This window comes from Triticum aestivum, chromosome 5A, assembly GCF_018294505.1.
Source record: "Triticum aestivum cultivar Chinese Spring chromosome 5A, IWGSC CS RefSeq v2.1, whole genome shotgun sequence".
Lineage (NCBI taxonomy): Eukaryota > Viridiplantae > Streptophyta > Magnoliopsida > Poales > Poaceae > Triticum > Triticum aestivum.
In genome coordinates this window covers 451,610,311-451,623,903 of record NC_057806.1, presented here as the reverse complement: position 1 = coordinate 451,623,903, position 13,593 = coordinate 451,610,311, and positions in this window count along the sequence as shown.

The window sequence follows — 13,593 nt, the reverse complement described above, 5'->3', positions numbered from 1 at the left end:
CCCTTGCGAGCCGGGTCAGGCCTAGCTTGCGTGTAGCCCAGACCGTCGCCGCCGCATCCTCTCAGGAGGGTGTTTTACTTCAGGTCCTACGGATTCAATCAGGGAACACTCGAGACACCACATCCTCCCACAGGCTACCTCAGGGCCAGCACCGGACAAAGGTAAACTAGCCGACCAGCGCGTCGCTTAAGCCAACCATTTGGCGCGGGCGCATGGGCAATGTAGCGTCTACTGATACGATTAACACAAGTTTTACATGAGGGGCTCCCCCTCCAAAATGCTCTCACAGCCATCAGGCCAAAACCTTAGTTCTATTCATGCAGGGTAAGGAAGCAGGAACGATGCACAATCAGTCGGATAAATCCCCCAATGCGTCATAAGGAGCACCACCGAGCCGTTGCTGGCGTCGCTGAACTCGCCATCGCTGTCCGCGTCGCCGCCAGCAGCGTCAAGGCCGTTCACCACGCCGCCCTCGTCGGCAGCCACGATCACGCCGTCGTTGTCTGAAGCGAAGGCCCTGATAAGAGCATCCACATTGTGTTCCACCCAGTGCGCCAGTTCGTCTCGGACGGCCTGGGAGACTGGGGCGATGGCGGCATCGAAATCGAAGTGGGGATCCATGTTCCGGAGATGGCTGAAGACGCGAGAAAAGGCGCGCCCGAGCAGGGCGCGGCTCCTCTCCTCCATCAACCTATCAGCCCTGACTGACCGCGCCTCCAGCTGCGTCACCACGTCGGTGAAGAACTGAAGATTGCCGGTGTAGTTGACTGCGTGCGGCTCGCTAACAGTCGCCTCGCAGATGTTGCCCAAGGCTGCGTTGGCTTTCTCTCGGAGCGTGGTGAGCATGGGGCCGTGCTCATGCTCCAGGATCCGCCGCTGACGTATCTCGTCCGCATTCTGGCGCACGACGACCTCAGCCTCCTCCACCCGCTGGCGAAGAAGGAGCACCTCGGCCTGGGAGGTGGTTAGCTCACCTTGCGCCACCTCAAGGGTGGCCCGGAAAGCATTGGCCTGCTGCGTCGCCTCCTCCAGCTTGGCCCTCAAGGCGGCAGTCCTGCCTCCAGCCTCGGCCCGGATCAACCCCAGCTTCTCCTCGAACTCATGCTCGAGGTTCAAACGCGCCATCGCCACCCGACGTTCGACGTCCTCCAGGACACGGGCTTCCTGTGCAGCGACATCATCCTCTGCCTGCGTCACCAAGCGCTCCCTCGTCTCCAGACGCTCGTACTCGCGGGTACGTTCGGTGGCTTCCAGCGTCAGCGCCTCCTCGCAATTCTGGAGCTCTGCCGGGTCGCCAGAGGCCACCTTCATCGACGCGAGGGCTGCCTCGCACAGCTCCACTTGCTCCTCCAGTGAGTGGCGCCAGGCCAGGAGCTCCCGAGCCCGCTCCTCCGCCGCCTCTCGCCACCGGTCGGCTTCCCGGGCCTCCTCAGCGGCCCGAGATCGGGCCTCCCGAGAGGCCACCAGTGACGCCTTGGCCTCTGCGTCGTCAAGATCACGCTGACGGCGTGCAAGGGCGATGGCGCCCTCCAGCTCGCGCCTCTCTGCAGCCAGGCGCAGGCCCTCGGCCTCAAGGCGCGCGTCTTCATCAGCAAGCTCCTCACCAAGCAGGCTCACCGCGTCAACCACCCTTCGAAGGAATCCTTGGTGAAGAGCACGACGCTCCCGGGCGCGCTTGAGCACGTCTTCCACACCATCATCTGACCCGAGCAAGCGCCAGGGGCCATGAATCAGCACTCCCCCTCCAGGCAGGGGGCTGGGGGCTGGCACCCTTGCGACGGCCGGGCACGTCACGCCAGAAGCCCGGCCTGGAGCCAGCCCGTCCCCAGATGAAGAGCGCAGGGAGCGCCTCAGCCAATCGCAGTCCACGACCAGGCGAGAAGCCCACGGCAGGCTGGCTATGCCACGAGAAGGCCCGCGAAGGAGGATCGCGAGGTGCGCAGGGCCATGATGCGCCTGGGACGGTTCGCCTCTCCGATCGCCCTCACCACAAGGGTTCTGCTGCTCGGAGCGCTTGAGGACGGTGGAGGGGGCAAAGCCAAGGGGGACGGCACCTCAGCCGTCTCCGCGAGCTCGGCTGGAAGGGGCCTGCGGAGCAAGGATCAGTAAAAGCAACAGAAGGATCAGGAGCCGGGAAAGGAGAAGGCTTACTCATCAGTGGCGAAGTACTTCCTACGCTTCAGCAGGCGACAAGGGTAATCGTCGCCCAGGGCCTCCCTTCTCTTCCGGAGGGCCTCAAAATCCACACGGAAGCGGCCCAAGAGTTGAGCGCAGGGATCAACCTGCGACGAAGACGGAGCGTCAAGGCGATCTGCGTCAGGGGCGCCTGCCTGATGCGCGCTGCCAATCGCCTCGCCAGGAGAAGTAGCTGGAGCCTCAGGGGCCTCAGTCGTAGGCGCTGAGGGCAGCTGCTTGTCACCCTCAGCCTCAGCGGCACGGGCCCCAAGAGTTGCTCCCTCATGAGCATCGCCCGACGCTGTCACCCCGCCGGGAGCCCCCTCGGCCTCTGGCGCCTCATGCCTCCCTGCTCCGCCATTTGAGGAAGAGTCGCCTTAGCCGACTGGAAGGGCAGTCACCATCACTGGGTTACCGCGAGGCCCCTGGAGGCCGGCGGGGCGCAGCCCCCACTCATCAAAGATAGGCAGCTAATTCACAAAATCGCCCCTGCTCTGGCAGAGGTACAACAAGGCCCCTCCCTGCTGGATGCTGCCAGGGTTGGGGTCCCCCGTCAGGGTCAGGAGCGTCGTTCTCAGCACTTCAGGCGTCAGGTCCTCTTCCTGGAGCCTCATATGATCATCGCGCCCGCAGAAGGCCCACATCCGGCGGGAGTGGCGTTGGAGAGGAGCAACACGGCGTAGCAGGAACTCCTTCACCACCTTGGACGCTGTCACACCAAGCGACCTCAAGAACGCGAAGCGGTGCCAGATGAAGACGAGCCGGGGGCTCTCAAGGGTCTCCTGGCCCCAGCCCAAATTGGGGACAGCAGGCGAAGTTGGCTCCGACAGCAGGGGGCTGGGCACCCCTGCATCCACATACAGCCACCGCTCGCGGAACCCAGCCACGGGCAGAGGGAGCTTGAAGTCAATCCCAGAGGCCGCTGTCTCAGATGCGGCAACAAAGCTCACGCACGCCCAACATTGGGTAGGGTCGACAAGGCGCAGCGAGAAGAAGTGGCGCAGCAAGGCAATTGAAGGAAGGATGCCCATCATAGCCTCGCAAACAAAGGCGAAGACCGAAAGGAGGGTGATGGATTCAGGACCCAGATGCATCATGTGAATCTGATAGTGGGAAAGCACGACATTGAAGAAATCAGAAAAAGGGAGGAACCAGACCCGCCCACAGGGCGTCGGTAAAATACGGGACCTCGGTGACTATCCTGTCGATGGAGAAGTGGGACGTGGGCCAGGCCGTCGTCCTCCCGCATTCGTTGAAGATAGTGGCCAGAGCTGAGCTGACCTTGCCCAAGCCCTCGGCGGGGGCCGCCAACGGCGGCGGGCAAGGCAGAGGCACGGGTTTCTTCCCTCTTCCATTCTTCGTCGGAGCCATGGTGATGGGAAGGGGGGGAGAAGGTTCGAGATTGGGTTGAAAACAGAAGCTGGAGTTCGGGCGGAGGAAGGGCAGAGGGCGTTCGAGCAACAGAAAGGGGAGCGGCTATGTACGATTGCGAGTCCGCCTAGCATGGCGCAAAATAAGGGGGCGTGGGGGAACAGTGCCGCCCACGTCCAATCGACCGCCACGCAACACACAAGACCGCAGGCTGTTAAGGCCCGCGGCGCTTCGCTCTTGCCCTTCCGCCTCCCTGCAGGGCCAAGTCCGGGCGCGCCTTGGGCCCGGGGGCTACTGTCGGCGTTCTGGGAACGAGGGTCCCCAGACTTGCCTGCCTGCGGCGTGGCTCAAAGGGGGGCCTAGCACGGCCCATCTTCATCAACACAGACCCAAGACCCTCGCGAGGGGCCAAGCCTCGCGGGGCGGACGACACGGAGCTTCCTCAGGCACGGCCTCACCAGGCTGGCTCGCGAGGAGGCAGAGAGATCAAGGCGGGGTACCTCACGAGGTGCCCGTGACGCAAGCCATGACGACCAAGGGCGCCAGGCGGGCGCCAGCCCGCACAGTGTCCTTCTTTCCCCTTTGGTGCAAAGGGGGCAAGCGCAGCCACGGAGTACCGAGGCATCAGGCAAAGGTTGCCGTTTCGGTGCAACAAGACCAAGACCAGGAGGACCGCAAGATGGAGGTCATCGTGGAGCCCAAGATGGCGTCACCACCAGAGCTTTGCGCAGGCGAGGACCAACTTTAGTCAGGATAAGTGTACTAGATGTTCCCCTTCAAAATGGCCAATTGTTGGCGCCCTTCCCGCTCAATATTTGGGAAGAGGCCCAGGGCCATTGCCTATAAACAGGACCAGCCACCCACAAGGATAAAGGTTCGGGTTCGAGGTAAAAGGAAGGTTAGAGACAGGGATCGAGGATCAAGGATCGGATCGAAATCAGAGAGAGAGTAGGGTGACTGAACTCCTCCTAGCAGTTCGTCCCCCCCCCAGCAAAGAACAGACCCTCGCGAGGCTGTTCTTCCTTGTATTGTTCTTCACCATCAGCCCAAGAGGCAATCCACCACACCACACACTGGAGTAGGGTATTACACCACAACGGTGGCCCGAACCAGTATAAACCCTGCGTCTCTTGTGTTGTTCTTTCCTTAGCTTAGATCTTAGCGAGGCGGAGGGGTGCAGGTAGGTAGGAGGCGAAATCTCCGCGTGCACCCCAGTGTTCGAACCTCATGGGTCTGCCAGAACCCGAAATCCAACACCGGGGCCATAGGTTTCACTAGTGGCTTCTCTCAAGAGCATAAGTATTTTACGGTGGGTGAACAAATTACTGTTGAGCAATTGACAGAATTGAGCATAGTTATGAGAATATCTAGGTATGATCATGTATATAGGCATCATGTCCGAGACAGGAAGATCGACTCCTGCCTGCATCTACTACTATTACTCCACTCATCGACCGCTATCCAGCATGGATCTAGAGTATTAAGTTCATGAAAACAGAGTAACGCCTTAAGCAAGATGACATGATGTAGAGGGATAAATTCATGCAATATGATAAAAACCCCATGTTGTTATCCTCGATGGCAAGAATACAATACGTGCCTTGCTGCCCTTACTGTCACTGGGAAATGACACCACAAGATTGAACCCAAAGCTAAGCACTTCTCCCATTGCAAGAAAGATCAATCTAGTAGGCCAAACCAAACTGATAATTCGAAGAGACTTGCAAAGATAACCAATCATACATAAAAGATTTCAGAGAAGATTCAAATATTGTTCATAGATAATCTTGATCATAAACCCACGATTCATCGGTCTCAACAAACACACCACAAAAAGAAGATTACATCGAATAGATCTCCACAAGAGAGGGGGAGAACATTGTATTGAGGTCCAAAACGAGAGAAGAAGCCATCTAGCTAATAACTATGGACCCGAAGGTCTGAGGTAAACTACTCACACTTCATCGGAGAGGCTATGGTGTTGATGTAGAAGCCCTCCATGATGGATGCCCCCTCCGGCGGAGCTCTAGAACAGGCCCCAAGATGGGATCTCGTGGATACAGGAAGTTACGGCGGTGGAATTAGGGTTTTTGGCTCCGTATCTGATCGTTTGGGGGTACGTAGGTATATATAGGAGGAAGGAGTATGTCGGTGGAGCAACAAGGGGCCCACGAGGGTGTAGGGCACGCTTGGGGGGGTGGGTGGGGGTAGGCACGCCCCCTGCCTCGTGGCCTCCTCCTTTGTTTCTTGACGTAGGGTCCAAGTCTCTTTGATCATGTTCGGTGAGAAAATCACATTCCCGAAGGTTTCATTCCGTTTGGACTCCGTTTGATATTCCTTTTCTTCAAAACCCTAAAATAGGCAAAAAAAACAGCAATTCTGGGCTGCGCCTCCGGTTAATAGGTTAGTCCCAAAAATAATATAAAAGTGGATAATAAATCCCAATAATGTCCAAAACAGTAGATAATATAGCATGGAGCAATCAAAAATTATAGATACGTTGGAGACGTATCAGCGGCCCGGAACGACATTATGCGTATGCTTACGCGAGACTGGTTCTACCGACGTGCTTTGCACACAGGTGGCCGGCGGGTGTCAGTTTCTCCAACTTTAGTTGAACCCAGTATGGCTACGCCCGGTCCTTGTGAAGGTTAAAACAACACTAACTTGACGAACTACCGTTGTGGTTTTGATGCATAGGTAAGAACGGTTCTTGCTCAGCCCGTAGCAGCCACGTAAAACTTGCACCAACAAAGTAGGGGACGTCTAACTTGTTTTTGCAGGGCATGTTGTGATGTGATATGGTCAAGACATGATGCTATATTTTATTGTATGACATGATCATGTTTTGTAACCGAGTTATCGACAACTGGCAGGAGCCATATGGTTGTCGTTTTATTGTATGCAATGCAATCGCCCTGTACTACTTTACTTTATCACTAAGCGGTAGAGATAGTCGTAGAAGCAATAGTTTGCGAGACGGCAATGATGCTATGATGGAGATCAAGGTGTCGCGCCAGTGATGATGGTGATCATGACGGTGCTTCAGAGATGGAGATCACAAGCACAAGATGATGATGGCCATATCATATCACTTATATTGATTGCATGTGATGTTTATCTTTTATGCATCTTATTTTGCTTTGTTTGACGATAGCATTATAAGATGATCTCTCACTGATAAAAGTGTTCTCCCTGAGTATGCACCGTTGCCAAAGTTCATCGTGCCCAGACACCACGTGATGATCGGGTGTGATAAGCTCTACGTCCATCTACAACGGGTGCAAGCCAGTTTTTGCACATACAGAATACTTAGGTTAAACTTGATGAGCCTAACATATGCAGATATGGCCTCGGAAGACTGAGACCGAAAGGTCGAGCATAAATCATATAGTAGATATGATCAACATAGTGATGTTCACCATTGAAAACTACTCCATTTCACGTGATGATCGGTTATGGTTTAGTTGATTTGGATCACGTGATCACTTAGATGATTAGAGGGATGTCTATGTAAGTGGGAGTTCTTAAGTAATATGATTAATTGAACTTAAATTTATCATGAACTTGCTCCTAGTAGTATTAGCATATCTATGTTGTAGATCAATAACTCGCGTTTAGCTCCCTGTTTTATTTTTGATATGTTCCTAGAGAAAAATAAGTTGAAAGATGTTAGTAGCAATGATGCGGATTGGATCTGTGATCTGAGGATTATCCTCATTAACGCAGAGAAGAATTATGTCCTTGATGCACCGCTAGGTGACAGACCTATTGCAGGAGCAGATGCAGACGTTATGAACGTTAAGCTAGCTCAGTATGATGACTACTTGATAGTTTAGTGCACCATGCTTGACAACTTAGAATCGGGACTTCAATGACGTTTTGAACATCATGCATCATATGAGATGTTTCAGGAGTTGAAGTTAATATTTCAAGCAAATACCTGAGTTGAGAGATATGATGTCTCCAACAATTTCTATAGCTAAAAGATGGAGGAGAATAGCTCATGCAGTGAGCATGTGCTCAGATTGTCTGGGTACTACAATCACTTGAATCAAGTGGGAGTTAATCTTCCAGATAAAATAGTGATTGACAGAATTCTCTAGTCACCATCACCAAGTTAGTAGAACTTCGTGATGAAATATAGTATGCAAGGGATGACGAAAATGATTCCCGAGCTTTTCATGATGATAAAATCGATGAAGGTAGAAATCAAGAAAGAGCATCAAGTGTTGATGATTAACAAGACCACTAGTTTCAAGAAAAGGGCAAAGGGAAAGAAAGGGAACTTCAAGAAGAACGTCAAGCAAGTTGCTACTCAAGTGAAGAAGCCCAAGTCAGGACCTAAGCCTAAGACTAAGTGCTTCTACTGCAAAGGGACTGGTAACTGGAAGCAGAACTGCCCCAAGTATTTGGCGGATAAGAAGGATGGCAAAGTGAACAATGCTATATTTGACATACATGTTATTGATGTGTACTTTACTAGTGTTTATAGCAACCCCTCGGTATTTTATACTGCTTCAGTTGCTAAGAGTAGTAACTAGAAACGGGAGTTGCAGAATGAACAGAGACTAGTTAAGGGTGAAGTGACGATGTGTATTGGAAGTGGTTCCAAGATTGATATGATCATCATCGCACACTCGCTATACTTTTGGGATTAGTGTTAAACCTAAATAAATGTTATTTGGTGTTTGCATTGAGCATGAATATGATTTGATCATGTTTATTGCAATATGGTTATTCATTTAAGTTAGAGAATAATTGTTGTTCTGTTTACATGAATAAAACCTTCTGTGGTCATACACCTAATGAAAATGGTTCCTTGGATCTTGGTCGTAGTGATACACATATTCATAATATTGAAGCCAAAAGATGCAAAGTTAATAATGATAGTGCAACTTATTTGTGGCACTCCCGTTTAGGTCATATATGTATAAAGCGCATGAAGAAACTCCATGCTGATGGGCTTTTGGAATCACTTGATTATGAATCATTTTGATGCTTGCGAACCATGCCTCATGGGCAAGATGACTAAGACTCCATTCTCCGGAACAATGGAGCGAGCAACTGACTTATTGGATATAATACATACTAATGTATGAGGTCCGATGAGTGTTGAGGCTCGCGGCGGGTATCGTTATTTTCTGACCTTCACAGATGATTTGAGAAGGTATGGGTATATCTACTTGAAGAAACATAAGTCTGAAACATTTGAAAAGTTTAAAGAATTTCAGAGTGAAGTGGAAAATCATCATAACAAGAAAATAGAGTTTCCACGATCTGATTGCAGAGGCGAATATTTGAGTTACGAGTTTGGTCTTCAATTTAAACAATGTGGAATAGTTTCACAAGCTCATGCCACCTGGAACACCACAGCATAATGGTGTGTCCGAATGTCATAACCATACTTTATTGGATATAGTACAATCTATGATGTCTCTTACCGATTTACCACTATCGTTTTGGGGTTATGCATTAGAGACACCTGCATTCACGTTAAAAAGGGCACCATCTAAATCCGTTGAGATGACACCGTATGAACTGTGGTTTGGCAAGAAACCAAAGTTGTTGTTTCTTAAAGTTTGGGGTTACGATGCTTATAAGAAAAAGTTTCATCCTAATAAATTCAAACCCAAATCGGAGAAATGTGTCTTCATAGGATACCCGAAGGAGACAGTTGGGTACACATTCTATCACAGATCCGAAGGCAAGACATTCGTTGCTGAGAATGGATCCTTTCTAGAGAAGGAGTTTCTCTCGAAATAAGTGAGTGGGAGGAAAGTAGAACTTGATGAGGTAACTGTACCTGCTCCCTTATTGGAAAGTAGATCATCACAGAAATATGTTTCTGTGACTCCTACACCAATTAGTGAGGAAGCTATGATGATGATCATGTAACTTCAGATCAAGTTACTACCGAATCTCGTAGCTCAACCAGAGTGAGATCCGCACCAGAGTGGTACAGTAATCCTGTTCTGGAGGTCATGATAATTAACCATGACGAACCTACAAACTATGAGGAAGCGATGATGAGCCCAGATTCCATGAAATGGTTTGAGGCCATGAAATCTGAGATTGGATCCATGTATGAGAACAAAGTATGGACTTTGATTGACTTTCCCGATGATCGGTAACTCATTAAAAATAAATGGATCTTCAAGAGGAAGACGGACCCTGATAGTAGTGTTACTATCTACAAAGCTAGACTTGTCAAAAAAGGTTTTGACAAAGTTCAAGGTGTTGACTACGATGAGATTTTCTCACTCTTAGCGATGCTTAAGTCTGTCCGAATCATGTTAGCAAATTGCCACATTTTATGAAATCTGGCAAATGGATGTCAAAACTACATTCCTTAATGGATTTCTTAAAAAAGAGTTGTATATGATGCAACCAGAGGGTTTGTCGATCCTAAAGGTGCCAACAAAATGTGCAAGCTTCAGCGATCCATCTATGGACTGGTGCAAGCATCTCAGAGTTGGAATATATGCTTTGATGAGTTGATCAAAGCATATAGTTTTATACAGACTTGTGGTGAATCCTGTATTTACAAGAAAGTGAGTGGGACACTACAACATTTCTGATAAATATATGTGAATGACATATTGTTGATCGGAAATAATGTAGAATTTTCTGGAAAGCATAAAGGAGTATTTGAAAGGAGTTTTTCAAATAAATACCTTGGTGAAGCTACTTACATATTGAGCATAAAGATCTATAGAGATAGATCAAGACGCTTGATAAGTTTTTTCAATGAGTACATACCTTGACACGATTTTGAAGTAGTTCAAAATGGAACAGTCAAAGAAAGAGTTCTTACCTGTGTTACAAGGTGTGAAATTGAGTAAGACTCAAAGCCCAACCATGGCAGAAGATAGAAAGAGAATGAGAGTCATTCCCTATGCCTCAGCCATAGTTTCTATAAAGTATGCCATGCTGTGTGATCTATTGTATACCCTACACTGAGGGAGTACAATAGTGATCTAGGAGTAGATCACTGAACAACGGTCAAAATTATCCTTAGTGGAATAAGGATATGTGATAACCCACAAGTATAGGGGACCGCAACAGTTTTCGATAAGTAAGAGTGTCGAACCCAACGAGGAGCTAAAGGTAGGACAAATATTCCCTCAAGTTCTATCGACCACCGATACAACTCAACGCACGCTTGACGTTCGCTTTACCTAGAACAAGTATGAAACTAGAAGTACTTTGTAGGTGTTTTTGGATAGGTTTGCAAGATAATAAAGATTACGTAAATAAAATCTTGGGGCTGTTGTAAGTAAAGAAGCAATAAAGTAAATATAGCGAGTGTGGAAAAGTGGTGGTAGGAGTTGCGAAATTGCCCCTAAGCAATTGACTACTTTACTAGACCGATAGCAAGTATTATGTGGGAGAGGCCACTGCTAGCATGTCATCCCTGACTTGGAATTCTATGCACTTATGATTGGAACTATTAGCAAGCATCCGCAACTACTGACGTTCATTAAGGTAAAACCCAACCATTGCATTAAGATATATTGGTTCCCCTTCAATCCCGTATGCATCAATTTCTATGCTAGGTTGAATCTTCTGTCACTCTTGCCCTCCAATACATAGTCCTATCAACATACAACTAACCCTATGGTGTGATCCACGCGCGCACTCATATGATGGGCACCAACTGACAGCAACATAACCACAAGCAAATTAAATCAATCATAGGAATTCATCAATCACCAATAGGACAATGAAAATCTACTCAGACATCATAGGATGGCAACAAATCATTGGATAATAATATGAAGCATAAAGTACCATGTTCAAGTAGAGGGTACAACGGGTTGCGGGAGAGTGGACCGCTGTAGATAGAGAGGGGAAGGTGATGGAGATGTTGGTGAAGATGGTGGAGGTGTTGGGGAACATAGCAGAAATTCAAAATTTTCTGCGCATCACCAAGATCAATCTATGGAGTAATCTAGCAATGAGGGGAAGGAGAGTGCATCTACATACCCTTGTAGATCGCTAAGCAGAAGCGTTCAAGTGAACGGGGTTGATAGAGTCGTACTCGTCATGATCCAAATCACCGATGATCCTAGTGCCGAACGGACGGCACCTCCGTGTTCAACACACGTACAGCCTGGTGACGTCTCCTACGCCTTGATCCAGCAAGGGGAGAAGGAGAGGTTGGGGAAGACTCCATCCAGCAGCAGCACGACGGCGTGGTGGTGGTGGAGGAGCGTGGTACTCCAGCAGGGCTTCGCCAAGCACCGCAAGAGACGAGGAGGGAGACGGGTAGGGCTGCGCCAAGAAGGAGATGTTCTCGTGTGTATGGCAGCCCAAAACCCCCACTATATATAGGGGAAAGGGAGGGGCTGCGCCCCCACCTAGGTTACCACCCCTAGGGGTGGCGGCCAGCCCTAGATCCCATCTAGGGGGCGGCCAAGGGGGGGCGCACCACTAGGTGGGCCTTAGGCCCATCTGAGCCTAGGGTTTCCCCCTTTCTCCTTCTCTCTTCGCCTTGGGCCCTGGTGGGGGGGCGCACCAGCCCACCTGGGGCTGGTCCCCCTTCACACTTGGTCCACGCAGCCCTCTGGGGCAGGTGGCCCCACTTGGTGGACCCCCGGGACCCTCCCGGTGGTCCCGGTACGTTACCGATAGCACCCGAAACTTTTCCAGTGACCAAAACAAGACTTCCCATATATAAATCTTTACCTCCAGACCATTCCGGAACTCCTCGTGATGTCCGGGATCTCATCCAGGACTCCGAACAACATTCGGTAACCACGTATATCTATTCCCTATAACCCTAGCATCATCGAACCTTAAGTGTGTAGACCCTACGGGTTCGGGAACCATGCAGACATGACCGAGACAACTCTCCGGCCAATAACCAACAGCGGGATCTGGATACCCATGTTGGCTCCCACATGTTCCATGATGATCTCATCGGATGAACCACGATGTCAAGGATTCAATCAATCCCGTATACAATTCCCTTTGTCTAGCGGTACGATACTTGCCCGAGATTCGATCGTCGGTATCCCGATACCTTGTTCAATCTCGTTACCGGCAAGTCTCTTTACTCGTTCCGTAACACATCATCCCTTGATCAACTCCTTGATCACATTGTGCACATTATGATGATGTCCTACCGAGTGGGCCCAGAGACACCTCTCCGTTTACACGGAGTGACAAATCCCAGTATCGATTCGTGCCAACCCAACAGACACTTTCGGAGATACCTGTAGTGTACCTTTATAGCCACCCAGTTACGTTGTGACGTTTGGCACACCCAAAGCACTCCTACGGTATCCGGGAGTTGCACAATCTCATGGTCTAAGGAAATGATACTTGACATTAGAAAAGCTTTAGCATACGAACTACACGATCTTTGTGCTAGGCTTAGGATTGGGTCTTGTCCATCACATCATTCTCCTAATGATGTGATCCCGTTATCAACGACATCCAATGTCCATGGTCAGGAAACCGTAACCATCTATTGATCAACGAGCTAGTCAACTAGAGGCTTACTAGGGACATGGTGTTGTCTATGTATCCACACATGTATCTGAGTTTCCTATCAATACAATTCTAGCATGGATAATAAACGATTATCATGAACAAGGAAATATAATAATAACCAATTTATTATTGCCTCTAGGGCATATTTCCAACAGTCTCCCACTTGCACTAGAGTCAATAATCTAGTTCACATCGCCATGTGATTAACACTCACAGGTCACATCGCCATGTGACCAACATCCAAGAGTCTACTAGACTCAATGATCTAGTTCACATCACTATGTGATTAACACTCAAAGAGTTCTGGGTTTGATCATGTTATGCTTGTGAGAGAGGTTGTAGTCAACGGGTCTTGCCATATTCAGATCCCTATGTATTTCGCAAAACTTTATGTCATATCGTAGATGCTGCTACCACGTTCCACTTGGAGCTATTCCAAATTGTTGCTCCATTATACGTATCCGGTATCTCTACTCAGAGCTATCCGGATAGGTGTTAAGCTTGCATCGACGTAACTCTTTACGTCGAACTCTTTATCACCTCCAT